This window comes from Bos indicus x Bos taurus, chromosome 19 (assembly GCF_003369695.1).
Source record: "Bos indicus x Bos taurus breed Angus x Brahman F1 hybrid chromosome 19, Bos_hybrid_MaternalHap_v2.0, whole genome shotgun sequence".
In the NCBI taxonomy this organism is placed as follows: Eukaryota; Metazoa; Chordata; class Mammalia; order Artiodactyla; family Bovidae; genus Bos; species Bos indicus x Bos taurus.
In genome coordinates this window covers 53,943,073-53,961,396 of record NC_040094.1, presented here as the reverse complement: position 1 = coordinate 53,961,396, position 18,324 = coordinate 53,943,073, and the positions used below count along the sequence as shown (strand labels likewise).

The 18,324-nt window shown below is 45.7% G+C and overlaps 1 long non-coding RNA gene across 2 annotated transcripts in view; it reads right to left on the bottom strand.

The window, feature by feature from the left end:
* LOC113877745 overlaps positions 1-18,324 on the bottom strand; it is a 126,761-nt gene that overhangs the window by 8,112 nt on the left and 100,325 nt on the right. For both annotated transcript variants that reach the window (XR_003506802.1, XR_003506803.1), the window contains 2 exons: positions 1,557-1,659; positions 853-918 (listed from right to left, as the gene is read on the bottom strand). This is a non-coding gene — a long non-coding RNA (uncharacterized LOC113877745). The remainder of the gene's footprint in view (positions 1-852; positions 919-1,556; positions 1,660-18,324) is intronic.

The window sequence follows — 18,324 nt, the reverse complement described above, 5'->3', positions numbered from 1 at the left end:
TGGACATTTCAGGAGCCACTCAGCCTTGTCACCACAGTGCCACCCAGGACCACCCACAGGTTCCTCTGAGAGCTGCTCCTGGAGGAGCCGCACCCCACACCCTCATCCAGGTGCCAGGACACAGCCTCCAGACTGAGCAGCAGCTGAGGCTTGACCACTGGGGCCCCTTTCTGGCTGGGGCTGGGGAGCCCAGGCTAGGAGTCAGTCACTGCCCAGCAGACAAGCTCAGGGTCACATCCCGTAGGCTGTGCTGCATCCATGGGGGCAACTGCAGGCCAGGAGACCAGCTCAGCCAACCCAAGGCAAGGCCTGCAGGACCCTTGAAGCCCTGAGAAGGGGAGGGGATGAGGAAGAGGTGGGTGAGTCCAACTTATTCCCTGATGGGGAGAAAATAGTTTCCCAATGGGAACCAGTGAGGTGGGGAGTGGGGTGCAGAAACTCCAGGTAAGAGCTTGGGCTAGCCATGGAGATGAGGAATTCCCACCCACTCCTCAGATACAAGGCAGAGAGTCAAAACATTTGGGGAGCAAGTGACAGAAACTCAACTCATCCAGCTTAATCTGAAAAGATAGTTCATTGGCACCCACTAATGCAGAGGAGCTGGGCTTGAAGACAACACATTACACACACACACACACACACACACACCCTGGTCTTGCCTTTCCGCTGACCTAATCTCCCTGTTGGATATGTGTCCTGCATACACTACACTTGGAGGACAGAGCCCATGGCTGCTGCACATGGGGGCTTAGAGCCTCCCAGTTGAGTGGGAGGCTGCCCCCATCTGTGTCCCCCAGGACACAGAGCACATCTTCCCCCATCTCTGCTCAGGGAAGCCACAGTGAAGGATACGGATCTTCTCGAATCAGTGTGGCCCATCCAACACCATGGCCGCCCTGAGAGGGGGGCACACTGCACCTGTGGAGTGAAGGGACATGCAGGCCATGTGGATCAAGGCAGGCAGAGACCACAGCAGCTCCAGCCCAAGGGTGCCTGGTCCTACATGCCCAGTGAGCAGCCCATGGCTGCGTGGCACCAGAGCCACCAGCCAAGAAGTTTGGAGGCCAAAACCCGCAACATGGAGCTCAGAGGAGGCACCTGGTCAAATTCCAGACCAGGCAAATGCTAGCACCCGCCTTCAGAGTGATTGTTTTTAAAATTGTCGGTGATTCTATCTGCTTCACATGTCAGGGGCTAGAGTTTGGACATGCTTTATAATTGTAATTAAAATAAACCAAGTGCCAGGAGGGTCAGTAGGATTTTACATCGTGAGGCTCCTCTCATCCTTCTGACCCTTCCGACTGGAAGTTTCCCAGAGCCGGTGTCCCCTGACATGCTACTCTTGGAAGAAAAGAACCCTAAGTCTGCAATTTTCTTTTTTTCATTGTCTCTCCCACTTAGTTCCCTGTTAAAACAGATCCCCATACCAGTCTGGAACCCCTATTCAAGCACCTAAACCTTCATAAAATAACCCAAAGGCCAGTTCCAGCTTACTGATGCTCTTAACCTATCTCCCATAGTCTTTGGTGGCTCAGCTTATTCGATGTGGAGCTTACGTAGCTTTCCTGGCTTCAGGTATCCATTGGAGGCAGGGAAGACTGACCACGGGAGTCCCAGAGTCCAGAACAAATGCCTCTCCTGTGTTTTCGGAACACTGACCTGTGAAGAACCACAGATTCCCCTGTACTTGACCATGGCTCAGCCCCTGCCCGCTTTGTCATCAAAACCACTGGCAAGTAGCTGGGGGTGCTGTCCCACCCCTCCCTGCAGGTCCTCAAGAGCCAGTAGCAGAGTGAACCCTACTTCTATCTTGTATGCCCCTGTGTTCCATTTCAGAGGACCTGCAGTCTGTCTGCCATTGCTCTTCCCTAAGACAGGCTCAAATCCATGTCCAAAGTGGACTTTCTGGGCACACTGAGCTGTGGACACTTTTCCCAGCCTACAAAGACTCATCCCCAGGGGTTCATAAAGCACCCACTACCATTCATCTCCGTCTAATGAGCATGGGTGATACGCTGCAGGATGCCCAGGAGCATCCTTGGGGAGCCTTCAAGGAAACTGATTCAGAGATGATGCGAGTGGCGAGGGGTCAGCGCTTGGTCCAAAGGGACCTGGCCTGTCACTTACTATCAACACATCCTTGACTTCACTTGTTTCTCTGACTATAAAATTGACTCTGACTTAGATGATCTCTAGGGTTTCTCTTGGTTCTAAAATTCTCTGTTTCTGTAATTCAGGAAGAAGCTCTGAGGCATGGATGAGACAGGCCCAAAGCTTGGAAGGTTACAGTCAATGGTTGGAGCATTCAGAGGTTTCCTGGCATCCCTAAGACTCAGCCTGCACACAGGCTTTGGCACGTGAGCCACTTCTTAAAGGTACCCAAAAAATGGGTACCCGAACACTGGAAGCCTGAACATTCCGACCCCTTTGAGAGGTTGGAAAGAATGGCTATAAAGGAGTCCTGGAAGCCTGGGGCCTGATGGCTTCACTGGCCAAGTGAGGTGACATGCAGCCATGTGAAGCCACATCCCCTCCCTGCCCCCGTTCAAACTATTTCCCTGGATGCAGAGCTTAAAGCTGGGGAGACTGAGAGAAAGTCACTTTCATGACAATAATAAAATGAATTATTTTAAAATCTTGCAGTGGAGAATACTTAATATTATATAAAACACAGAAGCCAAAAAAGGAAAAGAGTTTTGACAAAAAGATAAACTTTTGCATCAGAAAAATAAATACTATCAACAAAGTTAAAAGAAAAATTAATACAATGAGAAGAGATTTATATCACATATAGCAAGCAGGGCAAAGGCTAACAGAGTTCTGCCAAGAGAACACCCTGGTCATAGCAAACACCCTCTTCCAACAACACAAGAGAAGACTCTACACATGGACCTCACCAGATGGTTGACACCAAAATCAGATTGATTATATTCTTTGCAGCCAAAGATGGAGAAGCTCTATATAGTCACCAAAAACAAGACCGGGAGCTGACTTATTGCCAAATTCAGACTGAAATTGAAGAAAGTGGAGAAAACCACTAGACCATTCAGGTATGATCTAAATCAAATCCCTTATGACTATACAGTAGAAGTGAGAAATAGATTGAAGGGACTAGATCTGATAGATAGAGTGCCTGATGAACTATGGACGGAGGTTCATGACATTGTACAGGAGACAGGAATCAAGACCATACCCAAGAAAAAGAAATGCAAAAAAGCAAAATGGCTGTCTGAGGAGGCCTTACAAATAGCTGTGAAAAGAAGAGAAGTGAAAAGCAAATGAGAAAAGGAAAGATATACCCATTTGAATGCAGAGTTCCAAAGAATAGCAAGGAGAGATAAGAAAGCCTTCCTCAGAGATCAGTGCAAAGAAATAGAGGAAAACAATAGAATGGGAAAGACTAGAGATCTCTTCAAGAAAGTTAGAGATACCAAGGGAACACTTCATGGAAAGATGGGCTCAATAAAGGATAGAATGGTAGGGACCTAACAGAAGCAGGAGATATTAAGAAGAGGTGGCAAGACTACACAGAAGAACTGTACAAAAAAGATCTTCACGACCCAGATAATCATGATGGTGTGATCACTCACCTAGAGCCAAACATCCTGGAATGTGAAGTCAGGTGGGTCTTAGAAGCATCACTACGAATGAAGCTAGTGGAGGTGATAGAATTCCAGTTGAGCTATTTCAAATCCTGGAAGATGATGCTGTGAAACTGCTGCACTCAATATGCCAGCAAATTTGGAAAACTCAGCAGTGGCCGCAGGACTGGAAAAGGTCAGTTTTCATTCTAGTCCCAAAGAAAGGCAATGCGAAAGAATGATCAAACTACCGCACAATTTCACTCATCTCACACGCTAGTTAAGTAATGCTTAAAATTCTCCAAGCCAGGCTTCAGCAATACGTGAACCGTGAACTTCCTGATGTTCAAGCTGGTTTTAGAAAAGGCAGAGGAACCAGAGATCAAATTGCCAACATCCGCTGGATCATGGGAAAAGCACGAGAGTTCCAGAAAAGCATCTACTTCTGCTTTATTGACTATGCCAAAGCCTTTGACCGTATAGATCACAATAAACTGTGGAAAATTCTGAAAGAGATGGGAATACTAGACCACCTGACCTGCCTCTTGAGAAACCTGTATGCAGGTCAGGAAGCAACAGTTAGAACTGGACATGGAACAACAGACTGGTTCCAATTAGGAAAAGGAGTATGTGAAGGCTGTATATTGTCACCCTGCTTTTTTAACTTATATGCAGAATACATCATGAGAAACGCTGGGCTGGAGGAAGCACAAGCTGAAATCAAGATTGATGGGAGAAATATCAATAACCTCAGATATGCAGATGACACCACCCTTATGGCAGAAAGTGAAGAGGAACTCAAAAGCCTCTTGATGAAAGTGAAAGAGGAGAGTGAAAAAGTTGGCTTCAAGCTCAACATTCAGAAAACGAAGATCATGGCATCTGGTCCCATCATTTCATGGCAAATAGATGGGGAAACAGTGGAAACAGTGGCAGACTTTATTTTTCTGGCTCCAAGATTGCTGCAGATGGTGATTGCAGCCATTAAATCAAAAGCCACTTACTCCTTGGAAGGAAAGTTATGACCAGCCTAGACAGCATATTAAAAAGCAGAGACATTACTTTGCCAACAAAGGTCTGTCTAGTCAAGGCTATGGTTTTTCCAGTGGTCATGTATGGATTTAAGAGTTGGACTATAAAGAAAGCTGAGCACCGAAGAATTGATGCTTTTGAACTGTGGTGTTAGAGAAGACTCTTGAGAGTTCCTTGGACTGCAACCAGTCCATCCTGAAGGAGATCAGTCCTGAATATTCATTGGAAGGACTGATGTTGAAGCTGAAACTCCAATACTTTGGCCACCTGATGCCAAAAGCTGACTCATTTGAAAAGACCGTGATACTGGGAAAGATTGAGAGCAGGAGGAAAAGGGGACGACAGAGGATGAGATGGTTGGTTGGCATCACTGACTTGATGAACATGGGTTTGGATAGTCTCCAGGAGTTGGTGATGGACAGGGAGGCCTGGCGTGCTTCAGTTCATGGGGTCGCAGAGTCGGACAAGACTGAGCGACTGAACTGAACTGATAAAAAGATTGATCACCTTCATAAATAGAAAGTGAAAGTGAAGTTGCTCAGTCGTGTCCGACTCTTTGCAACCCCATGGACTGTAGCCTACCAGGCTCCTCTGTCCATGGGATTTTCCAGGCAATAGTACTGCAGTGGATTGCCATTTCCTTCTCCAGGGGATCTTCCCTGCCCAGGGATCGAACCTGGGTCTCCCACATTGTAGACAGACACTAGTTCTGGCAAATTAATAAGTATAGGACAACCAGTAGTGAAACCACTAGTCCATAGAAAAATATAAATGAACATTAAACATAGGAAAAGATATTCAACTTCCCTCATAAAGAAATTCAACTAATATCAAGAGACCATTATTAAGTTTCAAATTTGCAAAATAGTTAACAATACACAATACTAGATGATACACAGAAAATGGACTAAACTGGCAAAATCTTTCAGAAGGACTATTTGGTGATACTCATTAGTTTTTAAATGCACATTCCTTTTGATTTAACAATTCCATTTCCAGGGATCTATCCCACTAACTTACTCTCACAAGTAAGCCAACATTTACTTACAATAAATTAAGTGAATATTATTGTAGTAGCAGGAAATACACTGGGAGGGAGAGGGTCCACCCACTAGGAAATAAATTTTGAAATGCCCACATGATGGCATATTCCACAATCATTCGTTTTAAACAAGGAAGACCTATATGTGCTGAAGAGGCTTCCCAGGGAGCTCAATGGTAAAGAATCCACTTGTCAATGCAGGAGAAATGTGTTCAATTCCTAGGTCAGGAATATCCCCTGGAGGAGGAAATGATAACTTGCTCCAGTATTCTTACCTGGAAAATGCCATAGACAGAGGAGATTGATGGGTTACATACAGTCCATGGGGTCACAAAGAGTCGGACACAACAGAGCAACTGAGTACACATGCATGCATATGTGCCGATAGGTCACTGGTTCCAAAGAAAGTTCCAGAACAATATATATAAAATCCTATTTAGGTAGGGAGAAAAGGGATATTCATAAATATATGTATACATACTGCTTATTCACTTCAGTTCTGTCCGACTCTGTGCAACCCTATGGACTGCAACTTGTCAGGCTCCTCTGTCCATGGAATTCTCTAGGGTAATAGAGTGGGTTGCCATGCCTTCCTCCAGGGGATCTTCCTGACCCAGGGATCAAACCCAGGTCTCCTGCATTGCAGGCAGATTCTTCACCACTGAGCCACCAGGGAAGCCTGTGTGTGTGTGTGTGTGTGTGAAATTTTCCTGAAATACACACCACCAACTTTACTAAGCTGTGGAAATTGGGTATTAAAAGAGAGGGTCAATCAGGGAGATTTTAATTTCTACTTATTAACTTTTCTATACTGTTTTAATGTTTTTGCCGTGAGCAAACATACGTTGCTCATACGAAAATAAAAAAAAGCTTTCAGAGAGATGAGAAAGCTCTGGTTTTCTTGGTGAATTTAATTATCTCCACCACTTCACTTTTTTATTTTTAATGTTAGATGAGCTTATTGTAGGGAAAAAGTATAAAGTATAGATTTTCAACCAGAGACAAATACAAAAATCATTCATGATCCCACAATCAAAATATAATTACTGTTAATAAGTACACATCTATGCATAAGTGTGGTTTATATTTTAGATTATGTGTTTTTTTACCCTGCCCTGAGTCATTCCATTAGTATAAATATGCTAGTATCTTCCAACAACAACATTAAATATTAATACTAGTATCTCCCAACAACAACAGTAAAACCCTCCCTTGACGCAAATCTCCCTCAAAACTGCACTACTTTTCTGCTCCCCTTTGAAGAAATATTTCTTAAAAGAGTTGTCTTTACATGCTGTTCCTACTTCATCCCTTCTCATTCTCTCCTCAAGTAACTCTAAACAACTTTCTTTTCACTCTTCTGCCAAGAAAAACTTCTGCCAAGATTACCAGTGACTCCCTCCCAACCCCAACCAACATGGCCAAACACGATGGTCAATCCTCACCCCCGATCACACTCACCCCTCCTCTGGCAGTGTGAACACAGTCATTAACTCACTTCCCTAGAAGGTCTCTTTTTGTATGACCTCAGCAGAAAAACGTAACCTTTCTCTTTTGTAGGCTTTCTTACCTTAATCGAGGCCTTCTCAGTCACCTTGGCTAGTTTCCCTTCACCTTCCCAAACTCTAGACATTGAGATGCTCAACAGCTAAATTCTAAGACATCTCCCCCACCGTGTATGAAAGATATCACTTCTCCCATTCAGTCCTTTAAATACATATATATATTTGTAATATATTATATATAATATAACTATATATATATAAAGTTATATATATATATATATATAGTCCTCCCTAGAGAAGCCACTAAAAAAGTGCAGTGGATAAGTCTACAAAGGTAATATATAAATTAACAGATTAAGTGAAAGTCGCTCAATCGTGTCCAACTCTTTGCTGCTCCATGGACTATACAGCCCATGGAATTCTCCAGGCCAGAATACTGGAGTGGGTAGCCTTTCCCTTCTCCAGGGGATCTTCCCAACCTAGGGATCGAACCCAGGTCTCCTGCATTGCAGGTGGATTCTTTACCAGCTGAACCACAAGGGAAGCCCAAAAATACTGGAGTGGGTAGTCTATCCCTTCTCCAGTGGATCTTCCCAACTCAGGAATTGAACCTGGGTCTCCTACATTGCAGGCAGATTCTTTACCAACTGAGCTATCAAGTGGAGAATAAATTAACCAAAATGAAGGAAGAAAACGAGGTATAAATGAACAATAACCAGGAACACAAACAGCAAAATTATAGACTTAATTCTGGCCATATCACTGATTAAATATAAATGTACTACACACCCCAGTGAAAAAGCAGAGGTTGTCAGCAACAGGAAAAGACTGAAAGTAGAAGACAGTTTAAAATGATACTAGGGTACAGCCACTATAGAGAACAGTGTGGAGATTCCTTAAAAAACTGGAAATAGAACTGCCATATGACCCAGCAATCCCACTGCTGGGCATACACACTGAGGAAACCAGAATTGAAAGGGACACGTGTACCCCAATGTTCATCGCAGCACTGTTTATAATAGCCAGGACATGGAAGCAACCTAGATGTCCATCAGCAGATGAATGGATAAGAAAGCTGTGGTACATATACACAGTCGAGTATTACTCAGCCATTAAAAAGAATACATTTGAATCAGTTCTAATGAGATGGATGAAACTGGAGCCTATTATACACAGTGAAGTAAGCCAGAAAGAAAAACACCAATACAGTATACTAACACATATATGGGAAATAGATGGGGAAACAGTGGAAACAGTGTCAGACTTTATTTTTTTGGGCTCCAAAATCACTGCAGATGGTGACTGCAGCCATGAAATTAAAAGAAGCTTACTCCTTGGAAGGAAAGTTATGACCAACCTAGACAGCATATTCAAAAGCAGAGACATTACTTTGCCAACAAAGGTCTGTCTAGTCAAGGCTATGGTTTTTCCTGTGGTCATGTATGGATGTGAGAGTTGAACTGTGAAGAAGGCTGAGCGCCGAAGAATTGATGCTTTTGAACTGTGGTGTTGGAGAAGACTTTTGAGAGTCCCTTGGACTGCAAGGAGATCCAACCAGTCTATCCTAAAGGAAATCAGTCCTGAATATTCATTGGAAGGACTGATGCTGAAGCTGACACTCCAATACTTTGGCCACCTGATGTGAAGAGCTGACTCATTTGAAAAGACCGTGATGCTGGGAGGGATTGGGGGCAGGAGGAGAAGGGGACGACAGAGGATGAGATGGCTGAATGGCATCCTGACTCGATGGATGTGAGTCTGAGTGAGTTCCGGGAGTTGATGATGGACAGGGAGGCCTGGTGTGCTGCGATTCATGGGGTTGCAAAGAGTCAGACATGACTGAGTGACTGAACTGAACTGAACTGAACACATATATATGAAATTTAGAAAGATGGTAACAACAACCCTGTATGTGAGATAGCAAAAGAGACACAGATGTATAGAACAGTCTTTTGGACTCTGTGGGAGAGGGTAAGGGTGGGATGGTTTGGTAGAATGGCATTGAAACATGTATATTATCATATGTGAAACGGATCACCAATCCAGGTGTGATGCATGGGACAGGGTGCTCGGGGCTGGCGCACTGGGATTACCCAGAGGGATGGGATGGGGAAGGAAGGGGGTTCAGGATGGGGAACACATGTACACCCGTGACAGATTCATGTCAATGTATGGCAAAACCAATATAATACTGTAAAGTAATTAGCCTCCAAAACAAAAATAAAATAATTAATTAATTAATTAATTTAAAAAATAAAATGATACTAGGCAAACAATAAAAAGAAGGCCAGAGGGGTTATATTAATAACAGATTAACTAAGCTTGAAGACAGTAATGCTCCATAATTTTAAAAAAGAGTTAATTTATTAGGAAAAGTATAAAATTCACAAGCCTGAAGGATCAAATTGCAAAATTTCAAAATACATAAGGCAAAAATTGAAAGAATTAAAGAGAGAGTTCCACAATTATAGTTGGAGATTCTAACACCCCTCCATCAACTGTTGATAGAACAAGTCAACGAAAATCAGTAAGGAAATAGAAGACACAGACATGAACCATGTGGACCTAATTGACATTTACAGAACACTAAATCCAGCAATTGCAGATACTTATTCTTTCCAAATGTACACAGACTATTCACCAAACAGATCATGTGCTGAATCTCTGGGGAAAAACTCTCCAGTAATGACAGCAAGATGGAGAACTAGAAGATCTCAGTGCTCATCTTCCTCCAAAAAACAATGAATAAACAACTAGATACCAATGAAAACAGCAATGATGGAGCTCCAGAATACAACAAAGAGGCAGAAGAAACTCTGTGGGACACAAAAATCGAGGACGGATGCATAGAAAAGCATACCATTCCTCCTGCTTGAAGACAATATGAAACTCTCTCCCACGTAAGACAACATGTGCTGAACTCAGGGTCTGCCCCTGCCTACCCTCCTGCCATCAGGCCTATAACTAGGTTGCTGCTGCTGCTGCTAAGTCACTTCAGTCGTGTCCAACTCTGTGTGACCCTATAGACGGCAGCCCACCAGGCTCCCCCATCCCTGGGATTCTCCAGGCAAGAATAATGGAATAGGTTGCCATTTCCTTCTCCAATGCATGAAAGTGAAAAGTCAAAGTGAAGTCCCTCAGTCGTGTCCAACTCTTAGCGACCTCATGGACTGCAGCCTACAAAGCTCCTCCATCCATAGGATTTTCCAGGCAAGACTACTGGAGTGGGGTGCCATTTAAGTCACACCATAATCCAACCAGGAAAGTGGAAGGAAAGGGACAATACACACACACACACACACACACACACACACCCCAGGAGCCAGGACATCTATCAGGACCCACAGGAGCATGTGGTTTGGGACCACATCTGTGCGGAGTTTGGTCAAGGAGGCTGGGGCACCACCAGCTAATGCTGGTGAAGGTTAGCCATGCGGTAGCTATGGTGGAAGGTCACTCATTGCTCCAACAAGCAGGGTTTGATTAGCCACCTGATGCTGGGTTCAGGATCTACATACAAGACCTACAACTGCAAGTAAAATACACACAAAATCTCTGCCTTTGAGGGATGTCCAGCATGGAAAGAGCAGAAATAAACAGGAAAGGTAACAATATAAGTGTATGAGTCCACACTGAGAGGGGTGCTGGGCAAGCTGTGAATAGATTCTGAGATGGCAGATGAGATGCCCTGAACTTTCCCGAAAAGGCTAACATTAGGCGAGGCTCAAAGAGCAAGAAAGAGATTAGCATGGGAGATAGCTCCAAAGCAGGTAAGAGCTCAGGTGTGTGCCACACACCAAAGGGGATTGGAATGAGGGGGGCTGGAATGTGGTAGGCAAGGGGATGGGGTTGGAGAGGGTCAGCAAAAGCCAGATTATACCAGGGTTTTAGCTCATGCCCAAACCTTTAGAGTCCATGCAGATACAGCACAGTGGAGGGTTTCAGCAGGGGAAAATGTGCGAGGACTGACAGTTTTAAATGCCCATTCTGGCTGCAGCACTAGAACTGACTGGGGTGAGAAAAACAGACCAGTTGGAGAGCTATTAAAGTCCAGAAGTAGGACTTCCCTGGCGGGTGAGTGGTTAAGAATTCACCTGCCAATGCAGGGGACATGGGTTTGATCCTGGCCTAGGAAGACTCCACATTCCTCAGGGCAGCTAAACTACTGAAGTCTGCGCACCCTAGATCCCATGCTCTGCAACAAGAGAAGATATTGCAGTGAGAAGCCCATGAACTGCAATTAGAGAGTAGCCCTCGCTCGCTGCAACTAGAGAAAGCCCACACACAACAATGAAGACTGAGCACAGCCAAAAATAAATAAATAAAACTGTAAAAATAAAAAAAAATAAAGTCTGGGAGCAGTCAGGAATCACCACAATGGTGGCCTGTAGTCAGGCAGCAGGTCTTAAAACCTCCCTCACTTCTGACACCAAGTGCAAGCTGGGGTCCTCAAGGCCACGCTGGGGTTTGATAATCTTCTGGAAGGACTTGGGGCTCAAGAAAGCTGCTATACTCATGGTTACGGTTTATGGTTTATTTCAGTGAAAAGATAGAGGTTTAAGTCAACCAGGGAGTCCAGGAAGACACAAAATGTAGGGGCTTCCACTTGCCCCTCTCCCTAGAGTCAGGACAGTGCTGCTTCCATAGCACCAATGTGTGGTGACATTGCCAACCAGGAAAGCCCTCAAGCCTTGGGATCCAGACTCTTTACTGGAGTCTACCATGGAGGCACTTTGGTGCCCATGAGGCTGACCTCAGTCTAGTCCCTCTAGAAGTCAAGCTTATACCATATGACCCAAACTCCTACCCACGTTCACTCACATGTTTTTGTGGCCCAGAACTCCACCTTATATCACTTTGTTGGTATGGCCCAAAGCTGCCAGGCGAACCATGACCAGAACATCCCAGGGGCTTAGAGATTACTTTCAATGGGCCAAGGGCAAAAAACTGACTTCTCCTGGGACAGGGTTAAATCCTCTGCTACATGGCCAGTATCCCTGAAGTCCAGCTTTGTAAGCCAGATAGTCTCTGGCATTTTGTGGGAGTATATAAAGAATCAAACTCCAGAGTGATGTTCCCAGATCCATCTATCATTGTCCACATAGTAGTTGGGGCAAGGAACTGCTGAGGAGTGAGATCCCAGGGCTTGCTGTCCTAGGTCAATTCTGTGAGACATTGTAGCCCCTGACTTTTCTGTCCAGGAGGACCGAGTTTCAGGTCAGTAAAAAAGAAAATAGAAACCTCATAGGTCACCATGGCACTGGGCAGGGCTGAGAGGGGGTGCAGTAATTGGGGAAGTTACAGACAAGTAACTCCCAGGAAGCATCATTTCACAGGGAATGTGTGTTAGAGAAAAGACCACTGCTCCTTGCTCCCCAGTTTGCACAATGTGTGTAGGGGGAACTAGAACTACAGTGGACAGAACCTGATGAACACAAGCTGCATGTCCCCATCGCATGGCCTCTGGATGAAGACCTGGGAATTCTTTGTAACTGGTATCAAATCCAGATTCAAGGGAAGCCCCCAACCCAACTCATCACCCCAGGACCTCAAAGCCAGGACTTCCCCTTTCTCACCCAAGGCTGAGGGTCAAATCTGGACAGCCTCAAACCCTGGATCCTTCCTGGCAGCTGTCAGGATTCTCTGCAATTCAGCCTCACCCATTCTGGCTGCCCCATCACTCAGTCACCACCACTAGCCCTCTTTCTGCCTCTGGATCCACCAACAGCCTAGCCAAGCCGAGGGAGCTGGGGGGCTGGTGAGGGCTTTCTGAGAGCGAGGATGACCCTGGGGGGCAGGTGAAGGATGCAAGTAGCTCCCTCATCTTGCTCATCTTCCTGGTGCTGCCTCCTCTCTTCTTTACCTCCTAGGGTCCAGGCACGTAGCACTTGGCTTTCCTCACCCCTACAGACATCATCCAGTTTGTGTGTCTCTCACTTAAACCCTTCCACCTGGACCACAATGGCCTCCTTTGTTAAGGATACAGAGCCACCTGGGCCAGGGAGAAGGGAGGCAGGGCAGTAGCAACAAAGCTTCCACTAAGGACTACGGGGAGGGGTCCTTCTGACCGTGGATGCGGGAGGCAGAGGCAGTGGGGGGAGGCAGATGCAGTGGCAAGATGCCCCCGCTGAAGGCCCAGAACCAACAGTCAAGAGTGTACAGACATGAAGAGTGCGTGCAGCCGGCATGAGGCATGTGTGTCAGAGACTCAAAGGCACCCGCAATCATTTGACATCCTTGATTTAAACTGATGTTCCTGCACCTCCTGTGAAAGCATTTTATCTCTGCATCTGCCTCATCCACGTGCACCCCACTCTCTCTTTCTCACTCTCTTGCACATTCCTTCTCCTCTGGTCTCTCCCCTCTCCGCTCATTCATGGTGATGAATTTCTATATCTTTCCATCCTGCTCCCCCACCACCTCTTTTCCATGAAAAGGAGCTTCAGATTGTCTTTTATGTACCAAAAAATGCACACCTGATTTTTTTCTTGTGGAACTCACCCTCTGCCTTTTGTCACACATGCCAAGCCCCAGGATGTACTTGAAAACGGAGCCTGCATGTCCCCAGGGTCGTGAAGAAACTGATGGCTCACTGGAGAGCGTTGTCAGGAAACTCAACAAGGAAGAGGCCCCATTATCACCTTGGGGAGTGTAAAAGCTGTCTCACCAGCTGGAACTGATTTAAGAAAAGCCTGGACAGCTGCATGCTAAACAATGAAGTTAGAATGCACCTTCATACCATACACAAAAATAGACTCAAAATGGCTTAAAGACAAATATAAGATACAACACCATTAAACTCCTAGAAGAGAACACAGGCAAAAATTCTCTGACATAAATAGTATCAATGTTTTCTTAGGTCAGTCTCCCAAGGCGATAGAAATAAAACAAAAATAAACGAGTGGGACCTAAACAAACTTTTAAGTGCTTGCATAACAAAAGAAACCATAAACAAAATGAAAAACAACCTACAGACTGGGAGAAAATATTTGCAAACAATGTGACTGACAAGGGCTTAATTTCCAAAATATACAAATAGCTCATACAACTCAATAACAGAAAAAAAAAAAAATGAACAACAGAATCAAAAAATGGGCAGAAAATCTAAATAGACATTTCTCCTAAGAAGATAGACGGCCAATAAGCACATGAAAAGATGCTCATGTGCCTAATTATTTGAGAAATGCAAATCAAAACTACAAAATAAAAACCACCTTGCACTGGTCAGAATAGCCTTCATTGCTGCTACTGCTGCTAAGTCACTTCAGTCGTGTCCGACTCTGTGGGACCCCATTGATGGCAGCCCACCAGGCTCCCCCATCCCTGGGATTCTCCAGGCAAGAACACTGGAGTGGGTTGCCATTTCCTTCTCCAATGCATGAAAGTGAAAAGTGAAAGTGAAGTCACTCAGTCGTGTCTGACTCTTAGCGACCGCATGGACTGCAGCCTACCAGGCTCCTCCATCCACGGGATTTTCCAGGCAACAGTACTGGAGTGGGGTGCCACTGCCTTCTCCTACAAATTACAAATGTTGGAGGGTGTGGAGAAAAGAAAACCCTCCTACACTGTTGGTGGGAATGTAAATTGGTATGGCCACTATGGAAAGCAGTATAGAGGTTCCTTCAAAAACTAAAAATAGAATTGCCATATGATCCAGCAATACCATTCCTGGGCATATTTCCAAAGAAAACTAATATGAAAAGATACATGCACCCCAGTGTTCACAGCAGCACTCTTTACAACAGCCAGGACATGGAAGCCAACTGTCCGTGGATAGATAAATGGCTAAAGAAGATTTGGTTTATATACACAATGGAACACTACTCAGCCATAAAAAAGAATGAAATAATGCCCTTTGCAGCAATATGGATGAATATAGACATTATCATACTAAGTGAAGTAAGTGAGAAAAAGAAGATATCTTATAACATCATATATCATATATATGATATCAATTATATGTGGAATCTAAACTACAACTCAAATGAACTTATTGATGAAACAGGAGTAGACTCATAGACATAGAAAACAAACTTCTGGTTACCAAAGAGAAAGTGGGGAGAAATAAATTAGGAGCTTGGGATTAGCAGATACAAACTACTCTATTTAAAATAGATAGGAACTTCCCTGATGGTCCAGTGGTTAAGAACCCACCTTGCAATGCAAAGGATGTGGTTCAATCCCTGGTCAGGGAACTAAGGTTCCATACACTGTGGAGCAACTAAGCTTCTGTGATGCAACTACTGAGCCCATGTACTCTGGAGCCCATGTGCCACAATTAGAGTCTGTGCACTTAACAAAAGATCCCTTATGACACAACTAAGACCTGGCCCAACCAAAGAAATACATATTTTTAAAAAATAAATAAATAAACGACAAGGTCCTACTGCATAGCATGGGGAACTATATTCAATATCTTTAATAAATCATAATGGAAAATAATATGAAAAAGAATATGCATATATATGTATAACTGAATCACTTTGCGATACACCAGAAACTAACACAACATTGAAAATTAACTGTACTTCAATACAAAAAAAGAAAAGAAAAAGGAAAACCTGGAAACTGAGTCAGAGCAGAGAAGCAGTGGAGGGAGACAAAACAGACTGCAGACAAAGGGAGAGTGCCAGCACCCGCCAGGAAGCCCTTTTCATACTAGGAGCCCCTGGGATGCCCCAAACCCTGACTGGTTTCCCTACAAAACACAGAGCTCAGCATCTCAGCTGCCCGTCCGGGCCCTCCTACATGGACACCAGCAGTGACAAAGCACCCTCAGGAGCAGGGTGGCTTCAGGGCCAGGACCTGCATCCACCTCGAGCCCCCTCCTCTGCTCTCAATGCTGCAGAGATGCAAGTCCATCACATGACAGAGCTGCATGTACTCACCGTCCTCACCTTCTTACTCTGAAATGCAACCACCTCCAGGCCAAGCACCCACAGTCTGCCCTCCAGACCCCAGGGAGGCCTGGCCAGCCCAAAGCATCCTCTATCATTCAAGCCCAGGGGCCCTCACTTAGTCTCTGGAGGCAGGGGTCCGAAGAGCAATGTAGATCCCTTCCGTCTTCATCTCTGACATGAAGCATGAAATTGTTTGGTAACAGTAGTGTGTCAGTCTATTGGGGCTGCTCTAGCAGAATACCATAGCCTGGGGGCCTTATAAACAGCAGGAATCTCTCTCACATTTATAGGAGCAAGGTGCTGGTAGATTCCATTTTAGATTCAGTTTTGGGTGAAGTTCTGCTTCCTGGTTCATAGATAACCATCTTCTCACTGTGTCCAAACACAGTGGAAGGGATGAGGGAGCTCTCTGGGTCTCTTAAAAGGCAATGATCCAGTGTCCACACTTATGACTTAATCACCTTCCAAAGGCCCCACCTCCAAATGCCATCACATTGGGCTTAAGGTTCTAACATATGAATCTGAAGCAGGCACACCAGCATTCAAAGCAGATGGGCATTCACCTTGCAGGGGTTAACAAGGAGTACATGCCCCCTCACTGTCCCTCCATCCTGCAACCACCCTCCAGCCACAGGGCCCTTGCACTTGCTGCTCCAGCTTCCTGGAACACTCTTCCCCAGAAGAGCACAGGTCACTCACTGGCCTCAGTCAGGTCTTTGCACAGTGTTCCCTTAGCAGAGGGGCCTGCCTAATGTGGAGCAGCAACACCTCTCAACTTTACTTCCACCTGCTTTTGTGTGTGTGTGTGTGTGTGTGCGCAGGTGTTGCCTGTCCCTGTCCACTAGAATGACAAGGACTTGGCTCACAACTAAGCCGTATCCCAGGCACCTAGAACCATGTTCAGCAATCAGACACCTTTAATAAGCAATTGTTAAGTAAATGACTGCCGTCAGCATCCCTCCCAGGCTGTCTGCTGCAGATGGTTTAACATATCCATAGCAATGGCTCACAGGAATAACCCAGTTCTCTGAGCGTGGGCAGGTTTCTCTCTCCCACCACTTCCAGGACCCATCCCTCTCCCTGCTTCAGCGCAGTCCCCCATTTCCCAGGAAGGAAAGCAGGACAGTCCAGCAAAGAAGTTGCTGCTGCTCCAGCAGTGATGCCTCGAGCTAATTCCTGCCACTGCCAGGGAGGATGTTCCAATGCTTCTGCACAGATAGAGTAATTACTTCTAAACATAGCTACCTCCTCCGCTGGCACTATCAGATGCGAGCAGGTCTGGTCCAGAGTCAGCCCCCAGCGACCTCCTCAACCTCAGGAGATCGTGCAGACAACCCGTGGGGGCAGCAAACAAGCACAGACAACCAGACCACCCCAGCCCACCAGCCCTGCCTCCCCCAACTGAACTGGGCCTCCAGACACGGGCACAGACCAGGGCCTGGTGACCTCAAGGTTTGTCTACCCTGACCTCAGTCTCCTCCTTAATCCTCTACCCTGCTCACCAACAGCTTGGGCTGCCCTGCCCTGGCCCAGCTCTTGCCCAGTTCCACTCGTCCAGCGACTTTCCAGGTGTGGGCCTCCCAGAACAGGACTAGCAAGATGAGGGAGGGGGCAAGACAACCTCACAATGAATGAGAGATATGGAATCCCCAGTCATGATGAAGTCAAGAGGCTGAGAGAGAAAGGCTGGGGGACCCTGGGATGTAGAAGGCAGAGCTAGAGAACTGCAAGCTGGAGCTAAGGGACAGCACCCAGCTGATGTGCCCCCAAAGACCTCCCCCAAATCATGGAAACTGGATACTTTGAAGGCCAGGGTGAAATTGGACCCTGCCTACCTCCATACAACGAGGCACCCTTGCCCAGCCCACAGAGACCTGAGGCTCATTCTTGTAGGGAGTGAATCAGAGAGATCCCAGGCTTGGGGATGCCAGCTCAAAGAAGATGAGATCAAGCACAGTGCTGAACAGAGGCATATGGAATAGAAGTCTCCACACTGAGGGTGACAGCCCCACCCAGCTGGCCTCTGCTACCAGTCCCAGAGCACCAGAAGCCAGACCTATCCCCACACCCCAACCCCATCCAAAGCAAGTGATCAGAGGATCCCTCTCTGCAGAGAATAAAAGCTGTCCCAGAGAAAACAGCAGGGGTCCCAAACCTCCAAGATCTAATGCCTGATGATCTTAGGTGGAGTTGATGTAATAATAATAGAAATAAATGCACAATAAACATAATGCACTTGAATCATCCTGAAACTATCCCCTCTC